A 24,461-nucleotide genomic window follows, 5' to 3' on the forward strand; every position below is an offset into this window, starting at 1 on the left:
CATACTTTTGTTTCCTGGCTAGTTAATGTCTTCCCACTCCCTCACCCCCCATCACTGTTGTTACTACTGATTTGTGTGAACGCTAGTGATTTTGAGCTTAACAATTCTATCTAAAAGCTGAAAAAGTATAAAAGAGAAAATCTCAAACTTTTTAATGCTCTAAAGTCAAGATGGTGTATAAAGATTTAAACCTGCTACCCAGAAAACTCATTGAATTACCTGTTCTCCATAATTTAATGTTGCTTGTTTTAATATTTACAATAATAAAATGAATATTGGAAAAGACTCCACATTGCAAATTTACAGTCAAATCAGAAAACAGTTTAAAAAACGAAACCATGTGAATATTTTAAGTAGCAGTAAGAACATGGGTTTCCCTGCCGAGAACTACTTAGTGGGTCCATTTTGCTATTCTGATTAAACACAAGCTCTTGCAGGGCCTTCATCTTTCTCTATTGAAGTGCCCCCAATCTCCTAAAGGATGCTTCCCACTTCTTCCTATCCTTTTCTTGAGGCATAGTGCTATGCTGAAAAGAGTCCAGGTTTCCAGTTCTACATTTGAATCCTGATTTAATTAACTCCTCCCTTGCTAGATGGTTTTGACGAAGTTTATATGCATATATATATTTTAATATTTTATATTTATATATGCCTATAAATAAATGATTTATTTATATATACACCCATATTTTACGTATATATATGCGCATGCGCGCGCACACACACACAGATATATATATATATATATATATATATATATATATATATATATATATAGAGAGAGAGAGAGAGAGAGAGAGAGAGAGAGAGAGAGAGATCCCAAACCTTAGCAGCATTTTAGCTTTGGCCACCATAGATTTTTTCTCAAGCTGTTTTCTCTTTATAGAACTCCCTAACCATATCCATCTTATCAAACAGAAATGAGAGAATTTCTACAGCCATTTCAAAACTCAAATGATACTCTTTCTAAACAGGTTTTTCCTCTTCTCTTTCTGCATGTATTCCTACCTCTCATGTCACTCACCATAATTTCTTTATATTCCCATTTTAATTAATTAAAGTCCTTCGCCAGACTGTGGCTTCTCAGGTGTAGAAAATATACATGAGTAATACTTAGTGCTGAGGCCTAACCTTCTGGTTATCTATCACTTCATAACAAACCATCCAAAAACCTAATGGCTCAATTACATTATTTTCTCTCTTGATCCTGTGAGTTGATTGTGTTCATCTATGCATTTTCTTGCTTGAGGTTTCATTCAGTTCACTCAGAAAGGTGCTAATTTTTACTTCTTCCTGGTCACAGGACTACAGTTTTCAGATGGACTTTAAAAATATGGCAGCCGCAACTATGCTCTATCTAATGGCCTGTGAGAAGGGACATATGTTATTTTCAAACAAGACACAGAAAAGTCCTCTCTATGCACCACTATTTTCTGCCAGCTGGATGCTGGCAATGGCTAAGTCTCTGGCAATGATAAAGCCAGAAGATGGAGGAAATCTCTGCCTCTAGACCACTAGTAGAGGAGAATCATCTCATGACCCAATCAGAGGAGCTACCTTGGACTGCTATGTCACTAAGAGGCAAACTTCTGTTGAGCCATTGTACATTTGGCACCTATGTTCCCACAGCCAACCCTAACATGTTGGATTGGTTGTCAGTGCTGAAGGCACATTTGATATTTGAGAGGCTATAACTTTGAAATGAGTACAAACCTGGCTATAGAGTATATGATCTTCCCACAAATCTTAAAGCAGAGGATACCTGGATATTGACTACTGCAATAATGAATTCCATGGGGCTGGAAAAGTGTTAGATGGGGGAATATTGGAGTGAGTGGATAGATTAAGTAACTGGACTATTAGGATAGAGGTGATGGTCAAGGAATGAGATTATATTGATTACAAGGTCTATAGGGGGATCTTAGGAGTAGGCAGCTAGTTGGAGTGGAGGAAAATACCGTTGGAGACCAGAAAGTGATGGAACTGAAAGCTCTTCACTTCAGTAAAAGAATATATTGCAAAGGATATACTGTAAAGGTAAATGGAGGCACTCTTACTTCCTTGTGCCCAATTGGAACTAAAGTGTGATCAGACATGAACATTTATCTCCATTCTGCTTGTCAGTCCACCATCCCATAGCCATTTCCGTGGCACTTTCAATTTGGTGATTCAGGGGAAAGAGTCATTGAATCACACTCTTCAAAGATGCTCAATTTGCATTTTGGTCCCATTGTTCTTAATGATTTCACTGAAAAGCTCTAAACTGTCAGATCATAACAGAAATGCGCAACAATGTAGTCAGAGAATACTGTTTTTCTTTGCTTGGAAAATAAAGCCTTTATTTCACATTTGCATTTTCCCCTAGTCTGTTTGCTCTAAAAATCTGAAGCTAAACACAAATCCAGCCTGTTGCTTCGTCCTGAGAACATTAATTGTCTCCAATCATTGTTAGAGCATCTGTTTCACATTTTGACAAGTGCACTTATCTTCTTTTTTCCCTTCATATTCCTCTGGTAAAAATAATGAATAAATTACAGGGGGATGACAAATGTGTTGATAATCAAGATGAAACACAAATGAAGTGGAAGAGGCTGTATTTCTTTGCAGAGTTGTAAATTGCTTTTTTTTCTTGTGCATCGACATGCCTGACTTAGAAACGAAAAATACCACCACATGGGAAAATTAAAGAATTGCTCAAACAGAAATTATTTTTCACTGATAAAATATACAAACATAATTTTTTGACATCATGTATCATGTGTGCCCCACAATCTGGATACCCCAGAAGAGAATATCTAGCTTCTTGTAGCTCTAAGTGCTTAGATAGTAGTGAATCTAATGTATTATTGTTGCATTTGAAAAAGATTGTACAATCTTGAATGGAATTTTGTAATGTCTGGTTGAAGACAGAAAATTTTATTCAATCACAAAGACATCAATCTCGGAGAGAAACAGCCTCACATTTGGTGTCAGAAGACTCGAATTCCATCTCTAGAACAAATTCCCTGTGAAAATATTCATTTTTAATATTACAGTCTCACACTCACTGTGTTCAGGAATCTCACCAGTAATGAGATTAAAACTTGCATAAGTCTTAGGGTGTTTTTGTTTTTCATTATATTGGAATGCCTTTAGAAGAAAAACAGGCTCTCTCCAAATTGCTACAATGCCCATCACATCTTGTTTTCCAACACCTGGATACTGCTGTCTATCTGCAGTTTGGAGGCATATAGCTTGTAAAGACCTAAACTCTGTGCCCTTACTGTAGCTCAAATATCCCATGGCTATTATTTCTATCTGTATTCAGATTGTTAATATCTTGATCTTTTTCCTTTCCAAGTATGAAACCAGAGAATTGAGTTCAGAACCTACTAGGTCTACATGATCCATTTGAACAAGTTCAAACTCGCTGAGAATGTATTTCCTAGCTAAAGAAAAAATACACGACAAATCCCAAGAAGGACTATTCTATTTACACATCTAAGCATAATCATATGCCTTACTCTGTATGGACCCATTCTGTATAGTAACTTTTGCCAAGGATCTTACAAATCTTTACAGATATTTTGAAGAAAAAGAGACTCTTACCATGTACCTGTGATTTCCACAAATGTACATGAAAACTTGTTTTATGATTGGATTTGCAAGAGAATACTAAACTAACTGTAAAAAATATTGCCTACAAACGTGAGTTCCACTTTACATATGCAAATATGTGTAGAAACTTAGAGCTGTTGCCTTGCTGGCAAAACTGTCTCACTAGATTTTGAATTGAGAAGGAAGTTTCTAAAGTGGCAAATAAGAGTTAGGAGTAACCATAGTAATTAAGAAATTTCTCTGTTCTTAGAAAACTGACACTTCTCATATGCAGAAAATCTCCACTTCATAAACACATTATGTAGTTAACACCACACGGGCTGTTTGCTACAACTATTGAGATGCAATTAAGTAAAGATTTGAGATGAAGGAATGAATATGATTTTTGGCCCAAAACATAAATTGAATCTTATTTGAATTTATATGAAAATTGGCTTACTTTTTCTATTTTTAATATAATGTTTCCTTTCATTTTAAATATTAAAACTGTTTCAAAAGTGAAACATAGAAGTCCTATACATTTCATATGGGATTGCTCAAAACTTCAAAATTAAATTCTTTCCAAAAATGAATTTGTTTTAGAATGTTTTCCCCTTAAGTGGATTTCTGTGTTTTTTTTTTAATCTAACAGGTACTTATTTTGATACAAAATTTATTATTAGAGGTAAACTTTATTATAAATTCTAGTAATAACATTAAAAATATTTTTAAAAAGTGCTTCTTTTGATTTTTTTAGGAAAAAATGCTTAATCTGGCTATTTTATATGAAGCATTACCATGGAATCTTAAAAAAAAATCACTTTGAAGTCTCTGGACTAACTGACAATTTGTAACACTGATTCCATTCATAGCACTTTACAGTCTGGGTTCTCCAGGAAGCCAACTCAGACAGTTTACTGCTCAGGAAGCTTATTAGGAAGTGACCTGAAATCACCGAGAAAGAAGAGAAGGGAAAAAGTAAGATTGGGTAAAGAGAGAAGTGGAGACTTGATTGAGACCCAGTGGCTCACTCAACCCTGGATTAGGAGGATTAGGAGGATTAGGAGTGGACACTGTCCTTCACCAGTGTCCTGCATTGAGCCAAATTGGCCAAATCCTTTTAGTTCTGTCTCCAACAGGTATAAACTATGGGCTTCTACCACAAACGTGCAGCCTTGCCCTTGGCAATTCTCTGTAGCCCTGGTCATCCCTAATGAGTTGACCATTGAAGACTGCTGACCACTCTCTCAGCAGCTGAAGCACAAGACCTGAACAGTGCCTCTCCATGTTTGCATGACCCCTCTCTTGTGCTGTTTATATTCATTTTCTCATATATGTCTGGAGCAGTTCTTCCAGTTTTCTGGTGGGTCTCAATGAGTAGAGAAAACTTGGAGAAGTATTAGTGAGACAAGTTACAGCTCCCAATGTTTCAACTGATACGATCACAATACTCATCATTTCCCTCCATTATCCATTACAGATTGTTCATAGCTCAGGGAGCTATTCTGCTTACTGCAGTGCATTAGGTGATACTACCCAGACCCTCTGAGGTTCTGGTCATCATGCCCCTTGAAGGCTATGGACTAATCTTCTCTGTCTACTGTAGCAGAATACCATAGGGTGAGCAATTTAAACAACAGAAATGTATTGTCTCGCAGATCTGGAGGCTGGAGGTCCAAGATCAAGGTGTCAATCACTGTCTGATGAAGCCTCTCTTCCTGGCTTGTAGACAGCCACTTTCTCTGTCCTTCTCTGGCCTCTTGTTTGTGTGTGAATGTGGAGAAAGTGTAAAAGAGATACATGGTATCTGTTCCTGTCCCATTAAGGCCTCACTCTTACTGATTTAACTTTTAAATCACCTCCTCACAGTATCTTATCTATGAATAAAGTCATACATGGGGTTAGGGCTTCATCATATCAACTTGGGAGGAGCCACAATTTCTCCCATAGCAGACTGGGATTACTGAATAAGATTCTTTACCATGACAATCAGGCAAGACAGTGAAAAGAGTTACCCACATGCATTGATTGAATAATGAACATATTTCTCCTTCTCTTCACTATATAACAACAGTTCTACTTTTTTTTTTTTAATGATCAATATTTGATAATCTCCCAAGACAGTTTGGTCTCTTCTTGCCTGGTAGTCCTTAAACACAAGGAGCCCAAAATGCTCTGCTAGACAATTTTTTTTAAATTTATTTATTTATTCATGAGAGACAGAGAGAGAGAGGCAGAGACACAGGCAGAGGGAGAAGCAGGCTCCATGCAGGGATCCCGATGTAGGACTTGATCCTGGGACTTGATCCCAGGACTCTAGGATCATGCCCTGGGATGAAGGCAGGCACCAAACCACTGAGCCACACAGGGATCCCCCAAAATGCTCTGATAGAGCTCAAGGTTATGCTTCAGTGATGGTAAGTGGAAACACTTGAGCTTCTTGAACCCATGTATTCCTCCTACTGAGGGGAAAAAGCAATATGTAAAGCTCTTTGATTCCAGGTACACATTGTTTCCTAGTGGATGACATTATTTTCCTGAAAAGTATGTCCTCTAATCTGGCATTTTGGCTCTGCCTTCTGTAGGCTGTTTCCATACACTATTTGATAGGTATCTTCTTGGGAGTGCAGTATGTGATATGCCCCATTGATACGATGGGTATGGGCCCTTTTGTGTACCATTTTTGCCATGAACTCTCAGTTCTTTGGTGTGATGTTATGTAGGATCCCATACCAACTGATCAGATACATCATAACTCCTTGGATGTGGTGCTGGCTGAGACCTTTGTTTCTAGAATTCTGCATATGCAATCAATGTGCCATTCAGTGACCAGTACTTCTCAAGCAATGGTGTCATAGTGGGGGCTCAACATTGGTCTCTGTTGCTGGCAGGTTGAAAATTCATCAGTGGCAGTATTCTCTACTATGTTATTTAAAATATTAAAAACAATAAAGGGCCTAAATAGTTAATGAGGGTTTGAACTCAACTTTTTCTTGTCTTTCCTTCTCCGTATGAGCTCTAGATGAGTGAATCGATATACCAGACCCTATACATATTCACAGCAGTCACAATAATTGTTTGATGAATAAATTAATGATAAATAATAAAAGATGGTGAGGGCAGCCTGGGTGGCTCAGCGTTTTAGCACCACCTTTGGCCCAGGGCGTGATCCTGGAGACCGGGGTTTGAGTCCTGCGTCAGGCTCCCTGCATGGAGCCTGTTTCTCCCTCTGCCTTTGTCTCTGCCCTTCTGTCTCTCTGTGTCTCTCATGAATAAATAAATAAAATCTTAAATAAATAAAAGATGGTGAATAGAATTTGGATCACTTAGTCAACCAATGTTTACTGAGCTTGTTACATGTGTATATGGAATATAAGAAGTAATGACAAGTCCCTACCCTCAGTATACACACAATCTAGTAGTTTACACAGGTACAGGAAGACAAAACAAAATTATAGTGTGGAAATGAGTGGAAAAGATGTGCTGTAAGTGGAAAGTATTATTAATTCTCAAAGGTTGGAGGAGGACTTATCTGCCTTAATAGAATGCAGGAGAGGTTTGCTTCACAAAGATTTAATTAGTGTCTGTAAGGAATTTTTTTAAAAAAGTAGCTTGGACATCTATTGTCAGCAAACAGCAATAGCCAACACAAATGGAGGATGGAAAATATGAAGCTAGGCAAACAAAGGATGTGTAAGGGAAGGTGGGCAGGGGGTTGGGGTAACTGGGTGATAGCCACTGAGGAGGGCACTTGATGGGATGAGCACGGGGTGTTATACTGTGTGTTGGCAAATCTAACTTCAATAAAAACAAAAAATAAAATAAATTTAGAAAAATTAAAAAAAAAAGAAACTAGGCTAAAGGAGTTAACCCTCAGAAATAAAACCCTGTGGGGAGCCTGATGGGACAGGATCCCAGGAACCTGGGACCACAGGACTCAAGCCAAAGGCAGGAGCTCAACCACTGAGCCATATCAGGCTCCCCACAGGGAGCCTGCTTCTCCCTCTGCCTATGTCTCTGCCTCTCTCTGTGTGTCTCTCATGAATAAATAAATAAAATCTTAAAAAAAAAGACAAAAGAAATAAAACTCTGCTTACAATGTGGGCACAACAAAGGCGGAAGTTTGTGGCTGTTTTGTTCCCTGTTGTATCCCAAGCAATTAAAACAATTGCTGCAAGCTCAGGTGTAGGTCAATAAGTATTTGTACAACAAAGATCTCCTTCTAGGTAAGGCCTTACCTAGCAATAGTCTTACATGATACTGTTAAAAACGACCTTACCTACTGTATTAGTGCATAGGTTAACTGCTGTTTTAAAGAGAGTCAAAAGGACAAAGACTTAAATAAAGCAGAAATTGTTTTTCTTCTATAGAACAGTCCCTAGGTTGGTAGTCCCGGGCCAGTGGTATAGTACCGCCCTCCTCAATATGAAGATTCCATTTCTGAGTACAACATACCAATTCTATCTCTTAGCAAGTCAAGGGAGGGAGAGAGCACACAGAACAAGCACTTCCTTCCTCAAGTATTTGACCCAGACGCTGCATACATCACAATCTCACGCTGGTCACATGTGACTGGCCATGACTTAGTTCTATGGCTTTACTTAGATAGAAGGGGGCTGGGTAATGTGGTTTCTAGCTAAGTATTATACTCCCCGCCAGTGCTACATGGAGATGGTGTATTAACTGAAATTGAGAAGGATAAACGCTGGGGAAAATACTAAACTCTGAAGGTCAAGGTATTCTCATATTTTAAGGTTTTTTTTTTAAGATTTATTTATTTATATTTTTAAATATTTTATTTATTCATGAAAGAGGGAGAAGAGAGAGAGAGAGAAAGAGCATAAGGGATGCCAAAAATACCAGATATGCATGCCTCTCCAAACCTCTCCTTAAATTGAACCAGATTATAACTGCAGGGAGCCCATTGTAGGATTTGATCCCCAGACCTGGGATCATGCCTTGAGCCAAAGGCAGACATTCAACCGCTGAGCCATCCAGGCATCCATAAAGATTTTAGAGAGAGAGTGCACATCTGCCAGTGCAAGTGGTGGGAGCAAAGGCGGGGGGGGGGGGGCAGAGGGAGAAAATCCTCAAGCAGACTTCCCGCAGAGCATGAGCCCTATGGGTGCTCAATCCCAGGACCCTGAAATCATGACCTGAGCCGAAACTAAGCATTGGATGATCAACCAACAGGGCCACTCAGGTTCTCCCAGTATTTTCAGATGCTAGATATTTACTTTTTATTTTTCAAGACATCACTTAATCTCATTCTGCACCTGCCTAATCAGTATGTCTTTCCTCATAATTCTCTTTACTGCATTTTCCTCTACATTCAAATGTCATGATCTCTCAAGAACAGGTCTTTGGCCCTCCTTTCTTCATATCAACATATACTCTGTGATGAAAAAGAATTCCCACAGCTTCAAACACCATTTTGCTTCTTAGTCTCTGATGCATAATTTCCCTATATGTATTCTCTAAAAATAAGTTTTATGTACTTTCTCTACTGCTCAGACCTATCTCTAAATGACCAAACACCAATTCAACATCTCCAACTGAATGTCTAAAATATTTCAAACGTAACTTGGTGAAAATTTAACTATAGATTACCACCCCTCTAAAAACCTTCTCCTGACTCCCCAGTCTCAGTACAACGCATCACTACACTACTCACTTGCTCTTATTCTTGATTCCTGTCTTTCCAATCCCATATCTAAAATGTTAATTTAAAAACTAAACAGCTCTATCTCTAAATTCTATCCTGAGTCTGTTTAGTATCCCTATTGATTGAGCTCCAATCTAAGATACCATCGCTTCTCACCTATAAATAATCTATTCTTGCTGGGGCTCCCATTTATAGTTCTCCTTATTGATATATCCTCCATATAGTAGCCAGAGTAATCTTTTGTAAGGTTTAAGTTGGATCGTTGTTCTCTTTTATTTGAAAACCTCTAATAGCTGCCCATTGCTCTTTGAATAAAAAACATCTTTCTAACATCTTTCCCCTAGTGAAAATCAGAAGCGATACCCAAGGTATTTATCATCGAGCATAGCAGAAACACTAACCAACAGACTGTGCACAAGTGAAAGTGATGGAGCAAGGCTCTAGAGGCTGCTATTGTGATCTCATTTACCCTCTAGCTGTTGGATCATGCAGGGGACCATGGGATCCCTGGCATAGGCTGAGGTACCAAAGTAGGCACTTTGAGCATAAACAGTGACCTATTTATCAAGTGGTACAGAAATATTTCAGTGTTTTGACCTGGTACCCCAAGGTCAATAGTAGCGCCACGTGTGAAAATTCTGAAAACCTATCACATTATATCTCCCTCTTCAACTTGGTTTCTACCCACTCTTGTGCAACAAACTCATCAAATTAAATTTTTTCCTCTCTCTTGAAAATTTTAAAATCTTCTGGTATCAGACTGTTTCAAAATATATTTCACTATGTCTTTATATGGGTGCTTCCTTCTCATCATTCAGGCCTCCAATCAAATGTCACCTCCTCTGACTTCTCAGACCACACTAGCTGTGATGTCTCTTCACCACCTCACACTTTTTTGGCCTTTTCAGAGCATTTACCAGCATCTAATTTTCTTTCCTTATGTATTGACAAAAGGTTCACGGTTTATCTTCCCCCTCTAGAAGGTATGTTTTTTTTTTTTTAATTTGATTTTTTTTTTTTTATGATAGTCATACAGAGAGAGAGAGAGAGAGAGGCAGAGACACAGGTGGAGGGAGAAGCAGGCTCCATGCACCGGGAGCCTGACATGGGATTCGATCCCGGGTCTCCTGGATCGCGCCCTGGGCCAAAGGCAGGCGCCAAACCGCTGCGCCACCCAGGGATCCCCTAGAAGGTATGTTCTTTACCGATTGCCTTCAATACCCTAACCCTACTGTGTCAACATCCTTTACTATCCTAATTTCCAAGGCCAGATTATTTGGTGGTATCTATTAATCAAGAATAAATGTCTAATCTCCAAATGACTGCTTATCTCCTAACACTGCCTCTGTGCCTCATTCCCAACCTCATCTCCTCACTTTTCCTGATCTTTTCCACCAAGCAAATGAGTTTCTGAAATCTACATTGAAATCAGGTACTCTTGACTAATTAGAAGAGATGAGACATCATACTACATTCTACCCTCAACTTAAAATTCCAGGACTCCTTAATTCTTTATTTAGAGAACCTTTATTAAGTTCCACTTGGAACCAGGACTCTACTAGATGCTAGAGATACAGAGCTGAATAAAGAACCCCTGCTGTTCAGGAGCTCACAAGGCAGTAGAAGCAAGCATTGTCAGTTCCATGGTCCAAGTATCCATGAGGTGCTGGGAGAGCCATTGGAGGTAGCAAGGGGTAACCAAACTCAATAAAGATTCATTCATTCTCACGGGTCATTAATGACCCTAACTATAAGGGATGCCAAAAACCCCAGATATACATGCCTCTCCAAACCTCTCCTTTAATTGAACCAGATTATAACTGAAACCTTGTTAACTGATGTTTGCATCAGTTAACAGTTGACAAGCTTTAAAAGATTCTTTTGTTAGATACAAAATAAAACAAACTATGCAAACTGAAACTTTACACATTTCCAAGGGTTGCTGATTTAAGTTCCTCTGAAGGTATTCCTTTTTATGTTCAGCTCTGCAAGAAGAATTTATTGCTGTGATTTGGGATTTTCCCCCTAATATATTTCTATCTTTTTCTTCTATCATAAATATATTTACTGACCTCTTGTTGCCACCATCAAATCAAATAGTATTATTGAAAGACATATGTCCTTTAAAAGTATTGCAAAGACAGAGCATAAGAATGGACTCAATTCTCCTGACTACAATGTTCTCTTCAAGATCAGAGATTCCCTGTAAGGCAATAAGAGCTCTGTGCTAGAGGGGAAACCAGTAACTCTAAGAATTGGGCCATCCAGAACCATCCCAGCAGATAATTTATCACCCTGCCTTCTTAGAATTGTGATATTTATTTGCCCTGTCACTGCCACCTTGTTACTTTTATTTTATACATCCTTACAGATTTCATATTACTACAATTCTACTACCACCTTTTAATACACTAATTAGCAAAAATACCTAAATATAAGTGGGAATTCATGTCATAAATTGAGGGACAAAAAACCTGTTTGACATATTATTTTGTTTCTAGTTAGAGTTATCACTTTTTTCTATATAGCTTTCTTGTATTGGTCCATGTTTGTCCTTTCAAGTGAATACAGTGCATTTGAAAGGTGCCAAATGATCACCACAGACTTAAATTCTTTAGTTAGGTCATACAATACATACAGCATCAGTAGCAAAGGAAGGTATATCATATCACCCGAGGGTTTATTGACTAAGGGTCCCTACTATGAACTGAGCAGAATCCTTCACAAATGTTCCAGTTGATTTATCTATAATCCATTTGAAACCTAATATCAGATCCATGAATAAATCTCAAAGAGAAAAGATTTTTGCAAATAAGAAGAGGGAGAGAGACTGTATATCTTACATCATACTAATAAACAGTAACATCTTGGAACTATATGTATTAAAAAAAGAAATCCTATTCCTCCATGTTCATTAAAACAAATGACATCAATTGACACTCTTCCCCATGAAGTGATTCTGTTGGGCCTCAAAATATTGACATTTCCCAATGAAAAGAAAGGATTAAATGTTTCTTAAATGGAATTTGAGGTTTAAGTAATATAGTTAGTTATTCCTGAATGAAGTTTTCTTTGGACAGTCAATTCATGTTGACCAAGTTTATATCCCTCTTTTCTGTTAACTTTCTTAAGAGCTCTAACTACAGGGAAATGAATACATCTACATCGCTAAGCAGAGCACATGAGGACAAAGTCCCTTGTCATACTATAAAACCAGCAAGTCTAGTATGGTTAGTGCTAACCCACAGTTAAGTCTATGTTCTAGACCTGATTGTTGAGAATAAGAGATATATCCAGGCTGGGTTTGCAAACAGAAATACTTCAGATGCCCTGAAGGATTTTTAAAGTAAATGTCTCAGTTTAAAAGAAACAATCAGATTTCCAACAACTGAGTCAATGATGGAAATCAAAGGCAATCATCAATTGGTTTATGGCATCCATAGGCCATAAACCGAATATTTTCAGCAATGATTTCAGACTTGATGCATAGGTGCTTCTCGTAGTAGTTTTCCTAACTCTCCTAAGCTCCTGAGAGTTTAATCAGGTACAACCCACAACCCATCAGTGTCTACCCTGACTTGTTTAATCTTTTCCTCTCTATAAACTTTTTTTTAAAACACTGCATCCATTCTGAGCATTAATCTCCCCAAAACATCAATTTGGTCATGTTCCCATCCTGAACAACATTTTTCAGTGCTCCCTTTGCACCTCTGTGCCCTGAATGAACCATTGTTGGGGCTTTCAAGGTGCTCTAAGTTTTATGCAGCATGCTTGTCTGTTGGTAGCTCACCTAACCTACCTAACTTGATCATTCACAGTTACCACAGGGGTGGAGGGGCAGATAGTGACCGGTTCCAATAGTTAGAGGTAAACAAAGTCTATTTAGGTCAATTCCCCAGTAATCCCATAGTCAGGCTCTATAGTATAATGAAAGCAAATCTCAGAGCAAACTCCATCAAATCAACATTTATTAATAAACAGGTACAAAAAAATCATTCAGCCATTCTGAAAGCTAAGATAAATTCTCTGCTTTCTAAAAAGCTTGCGTGATAAATTTAATTGAGGTAGATGTAACAAGTAGCAAGCTTCAGATAACCTTCTAGGGTATTCAGCAGAGTGAATCCTTCCTCAACAGACCTCATGGAAGCTCTTGGTCCTTCTGGAGGTCCCATAGGCTGTTGTTTTTGATAGATTCTTACACTGAACTCAAGCAGAGGCAGGTAATAGTGGTGGAGTACCAGAAGCATCACTAATTTCACCAATGAAAAATTATTTCTGTCATGAGTTATGCTAATTAACAAACCTTTTAGTACTGATCAGAAATAAAGCTAATTGAAATACATGTAATAACTGCCTTTGGAGTGCTGTTTCTGATTAAAATTTTTCAAATGTGTTTCTGATTAGGCTACTTCAAATGTTAACTACCCTCCTGCCACTAACTCAAAGATCAGAACTTAAACATACACGTATATCACATTATATCACGTACTTCAAATATTTAAAATGGATGAAAAACTTTTCTTTCCAATGGTGCTTTAGCCATCCTGAATAATATTTAGTCCCTTGAAAATACTAGGATTTCTGGGTCTTTTTACATGTTCTCCTTGCCTACACTTTCCCTATATTCATCCATATTTTCCTCTACATAACTCATATCCATTCTTCAGACTTGCTCTTACAGGACATTTATCTTGATCTTTCAAGTTTGAACTGAGTGACAATCCTACTTACTCTCATGCTCTCATTAGCAACCTGTGCATCATCGTGTTGGCACCACTGCATCATACTGCACTTGTTTGCTGAACTGTGTCATGAGTTTTTCTCTATACCTTTACGACAGGCAAATGACTTGTCTTAGTCCTAATTCATCCCCATACTGCTTGATTCCACGCCTGTGCATGAGAAGAGGCCAGCCTTTTCTTTTTATCTTTTATTTATTATATTTCAAAATAGTTTCTTCCCATTTAGTGCATAGGCACGGATTTTAGAATATTTTAACTCCATTTAATCTCAATCCAAATTTCAGCTTTTGGGACACCTGGGTGGCTCAGTGGTTAACGCCTGCCTTTGGCCCAGGGCCTAATCCTGGAATCTCGGGATCGAGTCCCACGTTGGGCTCCCTGGATGGAGCCTGCTTCTCCCTCTGCCTGTGTCTCTGCCTCTCTCTCTCTCTCAGTCTGTGTCTCTCATGAATAAATAAATAAAATATTTAAAAAATAAAAAATAAAAAATAAAATCTTAAAAAAAACAAATTTCAGGGTTTATATTATTGCTGTCATAATATATATATAAATATATAAAATGTTTGTATTTAAACACTGTATTAAACTTATTTTATACCATCAATACTCGTATTTTATATCATCAATATTTATATATTAACTTTTTCCAGCATTCTTTATTTCCAATTTTCCATCTAGTATGATTTTTCTTCTGCCTAAAGAATGCTATTTAAACTTGTTGGGAGGGATCCCTGGGTGGCGCAGCGGTTTGGCGCCTGCCTTTGGCCCAGGGCGCGATCCTGGAGACCCGGGACCGAATCCCACGTCGGGCTCCCGCTGCATGGAGCCTGCTTCTCCCTCTGCCTGTGTCTCTGCCTCTCTCTCTCTCTCTGTGGCTATCATAAATAAATTTGAAAAAAAAAATAAACTTGTTGGGAAAATTTATTGGTGAAGGGGAATATAAGGGAAGGGAGAAGAAATGTGTGGGAGACATCAGAAAGGGAGACAGAACATAAAGACTTCTAACTCTGGGAAATGAACTAGGGGTGGTGGAGGGGGAGGAGGGCGGGGGGTGGGGGTGAATGGGTGACGGGCACGGAGGGGGACACTTGACGGGATGAGCACTGGGTGTTATTCTGTATGTTGGTAAATTGAACACCAATAAAAATTAATTTATTAAAAAAAAGGGAAAATTTATTGGTGAAGATCTCTCATGGTTTGTTTGCAAATGTCCTTCTTTTGCCTTCACTTTTGAAGAATCCTTTCATGGAGTAGAGAATTCTAGGATTTTTAAAAGCATTTTTTTAAAAGATTTTTAATTTATTCATGAGAGGCACAGGGAGAGAGGCAGAGACATAGACTGAGGGAGAAGCAGGCTCCACGCAGGAAGCCCGATGTGGGACTCGATCCCGAGACTCTGGGACCACACCCTGAGTGGAAGGCAGACTCCACCACTAAGCCCCCAGGCATCCCTTAAAGCATTTTAAAAGGTGTTATTTTATTGTCTACTATTCTTCATTTTTGTGAGAAGTTGCTATCAGTTTTATTGCTTTTCTGAATGCTTTTAAGATTTTCTTTGTGTTTTATTTTCAAGAGTGATATGTCAATGCACCTAGATATGATTTTCTATATATTTATCCTGATTGTTTCATAGGAGTTTTTGAATCTTTGGCTTGATGTCTTTCTTCAATTTTGAAAAATTCTTGTTCATTATCCCTAAGATATTCCTTGTAATAATTAATTTTAGAATGGTTAGATTTCCAGAAAAGTTGCAAAAATAATAGAGAATTCCCATATACCCCACAACCAGTTACCCCTACTATTAACTTCTTACCTTAGTATGATCCATTTACCACAACTAATGAACCATTATTGATAAATTACTCCATCTAATTCTGGAATTTCATTCTGTTTTCTTTTATATTTTCTAGGACTCTGGTGTAATCCAACCAATAATCTATTTTCCTCAACCTACTAATCATAGTTGTTTTAATACCTATGTCCAATAACTTCAATAATGGAGTCATCTGTGAGTCCATTTCTTTACATCTTTTTAAGTTTTTGTTATTTGGTGCTGTTTTTTTTTTTTTATGTCAGGCACCAGGTATGAAAAATTATGGAAGTTCCAGAAGCTATATATATATATATATATATATATATATATATATATATATATATATATATATTAATCCAGAAAAGGTTCATTCTATCTTCTGATAGATGGCTTGGAGAAAACTATAAACCAGTGATTGTACTGATTTAGAGGCCAAATTTTGCCAACAATTTTCATTACTCAGGAGTAGCTCTCCAAAGATTCTATTTGCAAATCTCCAGTGATAACAAGGCCTACTCTTATTTGGTTGTCTGTGTATTCCATTCTTCCCTTCTCTTTAGCTGTGTAAGATTACAGATAATATTGCTCTATTTTCACTGGCTTTCTGCTTAGTTCTTCAGTTCCCTGCCTTGAAACAACTAATCTGCAGATACCAGAATACCAGAAAAAGGAGAAAAAAAAAAAAAGCCAATTTTATCTTTTTTTTCTTCTTCTTTTTTTTTTTTTTTTTTTAAGATGGACCTCATGATCTTGGTCCTTTAAGTTCTAGCTGCCTTGACTACAGTGAATTTTTATTTTGATTTCCTCTGACTTATGTCACCTCTCAAAGTTCTGCTAATTTCTCTACCTCTTAGCCATGGTCCTCTGCCTGGATTTCTTAACCTTTTATGTTCCATGTATTTACAACTGCCACTAAAAGAAAACAGACTCATAGGATGTTGACTCAAGCTCTAGTTGCCTTAGAAGCCTTCAAGTAATTTTTTTCTTGATTTTATATATCCTATCTAGTTTTTATTTTTGATTTTGTTTGTTTGTTTCTAAGAGGCTCATTTATGTGCCACAAGCCACAACATTTTAGCTAAAAATAAAAGTCCTTTTGCCTCATTCTTTTCCTGTTTTCATTGGGTTTACTCATTTTCAATGTAAAATAAATAAAATAAAAGGCATAAATTGTCATTACACAGCAAAAAAAACAATTTTATGTAATTACATACTTATGTAACTATTCCCAGATCAAAATATCAAAATATTGAATATTTCTTATATCACAGAAGGTCTCAAGGGACCCCTTTTGGTTTCTAATAATATCCTACACTCTACAACAGAAAATCACTATTCTAACAGTTATGTTTTATCAATCAATTTTACTGTCCTTGAATCTCATGTAAATGGAATCCTGCAATTTCTCTCTTTTAGGTCTACCTTAATAGAATTTTTCTTAGATCTAAACATGCAATTACATATATCAGCAGTTTTCTATAATTTTTACCAATGTTTATCATATGAATATCCCACAATTTTTAATCCATTTTATCCTTGATGGCCATTTTGATTATTTCCAGTTAGAAATTTATGAATACACCATACACAGTCTCATACAGATATATTTATGATATGTCTGCCAATGAGCATTTTTAATTGTGCAAGTGTATTTATTCCCAATGAATATGGGAAAGACAAAAATATTTATAGAAGAACCACTATTTACTATTTTTCTGGAAGTGCTAGCCACTATAATAAGACAAGAAAACTAATGTAGAAATATTGGTAAAGTGAAGAAAAAAATCATGATTATTACTAGTAAGATTCCCTACATAAAACAAAAGGAAACATGAAGGAACACTAAAATATTCTGCTTAGAAATTACAATAACAATCCTAGGTAGAAAAACTATAACAGACTATAAAGTAGAAAAAGTTTCCAAAGACTAACCAAGAGGAATGATCAAAACAGATGATTTAAATATGTGATTATCTTCAAAATTAATCTTTAAAAAATCAATACATTTAAATATGCTAAAATAATTTAATAGGTAGCATAAAATCTAAATACTCAGATAAATAACTATTTGTTAAGGTTAAGGTTAAGGTGTTGAATAATTGGCAAAAAATATTATGAATCCTGCCCTTATCTTGATGCAAATACAAGTATTAGTTTTTAGGAAAATGCTTTTTCTATAGATAGTACATGAAATGTAACTTGTCAACCAGAAAATTATTTAGATATTTTCATATTTCTATGAGGAAATTTAGTGGTGCTAATAGGGAGGGTAGTGATTTATTTTCAAAAAAGGTAATATTATTTTTAATTGACCTACCCCTTTCATCCTAACAGTTGCTTAAAGATCTAGCAGGCTATAAAACCCTTCAAAGAAGTGGACCTATGAGAGATCATTCTTTCTATATTTCTATTCTTCTAGCTACAATACTGTCAAGCCAATACTGAACATCCAGAGAAACAAGTAACTGCATCTACTAGTGAATACAATCTTTAACCCTCAATACTATTTATCTATGTATCAGTCTTTGTAAAAACACAATAAGGGTTTGCAATAAGAAGAGAAAAACTCTCTAAGAGCCTAATGTATATATAAATACATACAGGGTAGTCAATTAATCTCATTACAGTACCTGAAGAGAGTACAATACCTACCTTGGAGGGCACTTGACGGGATGAGCACTGAGTGAGTGTTATGCTATATGTTGGCAAATTGAACTCCAATTTAAAAACAAAAAAATTGTGCTTGCAACAATTACAAGAAAAATTTATAATCAAGCATACATCATGTCCAGAATATAATTGCTCAGTACCTATTTGTTGATGGATGATTGTACTTTTAAATAATATTCTCATTATACCATGATCAATAATGTAGTGCTAGATACATAGTACACAATTCATAATTGTTTGCTAACCTTGAATTTGAAGCAGTATTTAGGTTAGCAGCCTGTAACTATTATTTTCTCCCTTGCCTGGAAAAAGGAAGTTTTTTTTTTTCCCCCTACTTCCATGACCCCTAAAGTTTTCTGGATGGTTGGAGATGAGATGGGGAAAACAAACATTTTCTTTGGGCAAGGCTTTCTCAATTTTCCTGTTTTGGGATAATAAAGCATGAGTTTTAATTAAGTTTGTAGGCTTACCATCTGTGAGCATCTGGAGTTTCATTCTGTTGCAATGTTGAAGCAAGTGTACCAATTCCAACTCACCCAAAAGGATAGGACATGTAGACCGAATATCAGTGTAACAGCCAGCAGTTAATTTTTTCCCTTAAGGTCACTTTCCGTTCTACCTCCAAGTCCATAAAAGAGTTAGTATAACCCTTCAAAGTCATTTATACTCTATTATCACTTGCACTGAAAGTTCATAATAAATCTACTCCTCTTTTTATTCCCTTCACAACATGCTAAAATTGAGGCTTTCTGTTCTTAGCCAGTCACTTTTAAAATAAAATTTGTTGAGATTTACCTGATTGATAAGACAAAAATATTTGTTCTACTTACATATAGGAAAAAATATAAAGCTTTACTATAAAAATAATTCTAACATTTGCTATTTTAAAATAAGAGTTTAAGAAACAAAAAAGGCTGATTATAATCAACATTTTCAAATTGATAGAATCATTTTGACTAAATAAAGTAATGCCTACCTTTGTTAAGGTAACAAAAATATCAATGTCAAATAGGAAAATCGTATCAAGTGTTGCTAAATCAGCCAAAGTCTGTGGCCTTGAAATTATGGTATAAAAATTCCATTGTTAAAAGGTAATTTAATGATTGGTGATATTTGCCATATGTGATCGGACTTACGTTGAATTTAGGCTTTTGTTATAATTGCTGTCAAATATAATTTTCACATAACATGTGTCTGCAATTAGCAACAATGTGACATTGTGTGTGTGTGGGGGGGGGGGAACCAATCTTTAGACCTAGCTATAGCTCCAAATCATTTCAGTGAATTGCATGTACTTTCAGTTGGAAGCCTTTTCAGATGCCTTTAAACTAGCAGCCTTCTGTCAACGAACAACTTATGTATTTAAAATATCATAAAATACTTTGAGATGAAAAAAGCTTCTTATTAGAAGTATCTATTTTAGTTATCTATTACTGTGTATCAAACCACCTCATGCTCCAAAACTTGGCTTAAACCAGCAGCTGTTTTATCACCTATCATTGACTTTGAAGGATAAGATTTTCCATAAGAATCAGTTGAGTGGTTCCTTTTTTATGTGACATCAACTCAGTCACTTGGTAATAATCAGCTGTCAGAGAGTGCTCTGAAGTGTCCAAAACAGCTTCAGCTACATGTCTTCCACCTTACTGGTGATGACTGGAAAGCCATCAACCAGACTACCTGCCCTTGTCTTCTAGTGGTTTGGGTTTGCTCACAGCATGGCTGCCTTGGGGCCGTCAGATGGATAGAACAGCTCAGGATTCCAACAGATGGTTTTCCAACAGGCCTGGGGAAAGCTAAGGCTTTGTATGACCAGACTTAAATATCAGAATGTCACATAGTAATTTATTTAATGACGGAATATAGACTAACACTACCCCACACTCAAGAAGAGTAGAAATAGACACTGACCTTCAATCAAAGTAACAAAGCATCTGTGTCCATTTCTTAATCTACTATACTCTATAGGAAAAAAAAAGGGTAGATCACATAAATACACAGCTTGACACATTGTCACACACACTGCATACACCTGAGCGATACACACTCAGATTAAGAAACAGAGCATTACCAGCACCACAGAACCTCACTGTATTCTTCCCCTTTCAAGTTATAAGCTCCTCCTCAAGAATGACCACTATGCTAGCTTCTAAAAGCACAGTTTACTTATTGTGCTTTACACAAATATAATCTAACATATCTTTTGGATCTAGCTGCTTCTATTCAACATTATGTTTGTGAGAATCCACATATATTATGGGACATTGTTTTAGTATTTATTTTTATTGCTGTATAGTATTCTAAGAATGTACCATAAAACATTTCTCTTTATTTTTATTTTTATTTTTTTAAAACTTATTTCTCTATTCTGCTAGTAGGTAGATAGATATATAAGTAGTTCCCAGTTTGGGCTCTTCCTTAAAATTGCAGATTTCTCATTTGCAGATTTGTTTTCTGGCTATGGGGTAGGGCTTTTTCCACATGGGACAATAAAAGTGTTTTATCATATAGGAGAAAAAGGGGGCAAGGCATTTTTATCATTTTCTACTTGTGTGTTTTCAAAACATATTTACAGTGGATAAATCAACAACAACTCAAATAGGTGATTTTTAGGAAGACATTCCCCTTTTCTACAAAAGTTATGTTGAGCTATCACTATTTCTAATAACTGACCAATTATGTTTATTCAGAGAAAGAGCTGAAAAATAAGATTTTATCTTTGATTTTTGGCCAAGGGTGCCAAGATTAGGAACAATTTATTGTAATTGTCACTGCTAGGCTTTTCATAATCTTATAAAAATTTTTGTTTGTTAAATCACAGCTCTCTACAGCTAAGTTGGTAGAATAAAGAAATTTTCCCTTCAAGAGTCCCAGAATAATGTATTACTAGTCCAGATTCTAATAAGTATGACTTCAAAACTTTTGGGGAGAGTTTGACCCTTAAAAAATAAATCTAAGAAAGAAACACTAATCAGCTATAGAAAAAAAACCAAACTTCCTTATTCACCAGAGTATCAACAATTTATTTCAAACTGAGATCAATGTAGCCTGAAACCAAATGACAGTGGATTTTCTATGCCTTTACACAGCATTACTTCTTGCTGATGGGAATAATTCAAGAAAAAAAAATATATATGGCAAAACAAACTTATTCTAAGTTTAAAAATTCAGATTATGCAAGGGAGGGGTGATTGTTTCACCAGTAGCTATCAGTAAATTTCTATAAATAGTATGATATTTCCTTTAAACGGATTTTATAAAAATATATGATATAGTCCTTATTGTTTTGATACTTGGTAGTTGTTTTTCTGAGTTATGCACTATTTTATTATTTATACATTTTCACCACAAAAAGTTGATAATGACTTTCTTCTTTCTCTCCCATCAGCTTTGCACTTGTGATCATTTATATTACATCTAAGGTTAGTCATTTAACTTACACTACATCCTAACTGATATTCTCTATGTGTCAAGAACAAAAAGAAGAAAGAATTGGTCTTAAGGCTCTTATAGTAGAAGTACCCATGCCTTTTAAATAATGGTTAGATGGGGAAAAAAATCTGCAGATGGAATAAACTCAAATACTTTGACATATAAAAGTTATTTTTAAAAGCTCAGTTATTATGTTATATATTTTTATTGTTTCCTAAAATCTCCATTCTTGATTATAATACTATTATTAGGTGCCTTTATCACAATAATTATGATTAAGTTTGTCATGTTCATAGACTGAATATCTGGGGTTTGGAGAGTCTTGGGTTCACTATTCTTGGTTGGTTGGAAACAGAGCCAGCAGGCTTGTATCTGTGTAAAAATAAGTACCAGTGCTCATCACATGCACCCAATTCTCTTCTGCAATCTGGAGACCTCTGCATATAATTTGTGTTGACCCCAATATTTTAGTACATCTATTTCTTAGATAAATCTAAAGAGTAAATTACAAGGATCACAAATGATATAGAAAAAGATAAACCACGGGAGGGAAGTTTCATGGAGCAAAATAATTGGATTTTAGCCAAAATATCCTTCATGGTTTTCAGTGTCCATGAGATCTACTAAAGTATGACAATTGTTACATACAGTTCATTACCCTTATCTGGAAATGCCATCCTTAAGGACGAGTTCCTATAGCATGGCTCAAATGTCCAAAATGTCAGACACAAAGTTGTTACCATAACCTCATTAAGATAATCTCATTATTAAGATGTTTTTATATAATAAATGTCAAAAGCAAAGGTATGAATTTTGACTCTGTTTGATGGCTATATGGATTATTCTAATTTTGGAATGTAGAATCACAAGAAAAATTACTAGAAATGTGTGGGCATGTGCACACATATGCATGCACATATTTCAGAGGTTCAGACAAGTTGGAGAATTTTGTTGTTTACTTCATAAGCCTTATCTTTATTAAAAACAAGAAATATGGGATGGGCCAAGATTTTTTTTTTCCTAACACAACAAATTGGACTCCCTTCCCCATGCCCTCATAGTTTTCTGCTCAGGCTTTTAGCCTATTCCCATGGCTTTGCAAAATTGAAATGTCAGTAATGCTAAAGCGAAGAAGCAGCTTGCAATGACAGATTATTTTTGCAAGGTAAATTGTAAGACAATATAAATCAATTCATTGTAAAATTACAATTTTTTTAACTTCTTGTCATTTATTAAACAAACAAGAGTATATATTTCTCTTTCTATCCACAGAATAAACCTGTGTGATTGGAGAGTCCTCTATTTATGGTGCACAGTAAAAAGTTTCTGGAAAGAGACAGATTAGGGCCAATATCCATCTCTGACACTTAATAGTTATTTGCCTTTTAGCAGTTTTCTTAACCTCCTGTGTCTTAGTTTTTGTCATTGTAAAACAAGAATATTAGATACAAGGCTTAGAAAGTTACCACAAGAAATGTTATGTAGAAAAATCTCCTAGAAAAAGTGATTACTAGCACCCCTCTATAGGAGACACTTCATGTCAGCTAAAGTTTTTGCCTCAAATGACTTCATCAGTTAGCCTAGAAAATACCATATTCGTTTTTAAAAACTCTTCTCCAGCATCACAGCCTCTAGAAAGTTTATTGACCGCAATCCATTCCTATATAATTGACAATTCACATTTCTCTTTTGCATTTGTATCTATGAAAACATGTTAAAATATTATGTTTGTCTTTCTATCCTTACAAACTCATCTTCCCTCTTTCCCCCTTTTTAGATGAAGGGGGAAATGTTCCTATTGTTACAGTCCTCCTACCACAGTGCTCAACTGCAGGTTAGTAAGTATTTGAAAAAATGGGGAATGGAATGAATGCCTGAAGACATAGTTTGAGCTGCAAAATAGAAGCCAAAAAGAATACATGGCTAAGGGAAGCACAGGACACCACAAATTTGGTGGCTTAATCTGTGGAAGCACAGATCTATCAATTGTTCTATAGATCACTAGTCATATGTGACTACACTTAGATGATTTCAGGAAAAGTTCTAGTAGCACCTAAAAATACATTTCCATTTTGTTGGTAATGTTGAATGTGTGTGTGTACTTACGTGTGTGTATAAAATGATGCAATAATATTAACCAAATTCAATAACTTCTTCATTCTCAGGAAATAAATAAGGGATAAGACATTAATGAGAATTTCCAGTAGGATTGTTTTAATGGCTTCGCTCAATTATTTTACTTTAGATTTATGGTCAATAAAATGCTGTAGGCAGTTTAGATTTCCCTTAACACATCTCCTTGGAAGAAATCATAGTACTATGTGGTCATACAGAAGGAGGAATTGTGCCATGGACTGCTAGATCTTAACAAAAGGACTTTTCCCCTGAAGATGCAAGTGGCTGACAATGTTTAACTTCTGTGCAATTGGATGTGGCCGTAGGATTGTTATAGCTAATGGAACATGGGATGAAGTGATGGGTTACTCTTATAGTGCAGACCATGTACAACTTCCTGTATGATCCTGCTACCAGCTATCATAGATCCAGGGGAGTGCCAGGGCTG

Source organism: Nyctereutes procyonoides, unplaced genomic scaffold (genome assembly GCF_905146905.1).
Source record: "Nyctereutes procyonoides isolate TBG_1078 unplaced genomic scaffold, NYPRO_anot_genome, whole genome shotgun sequence".
Lineage (NCBI taxonomy): Eukaryota > Metazoa > Chordata > Mammalia > Carnivora > Canidae > Nyctereutes > Nyctereutes procyonoides.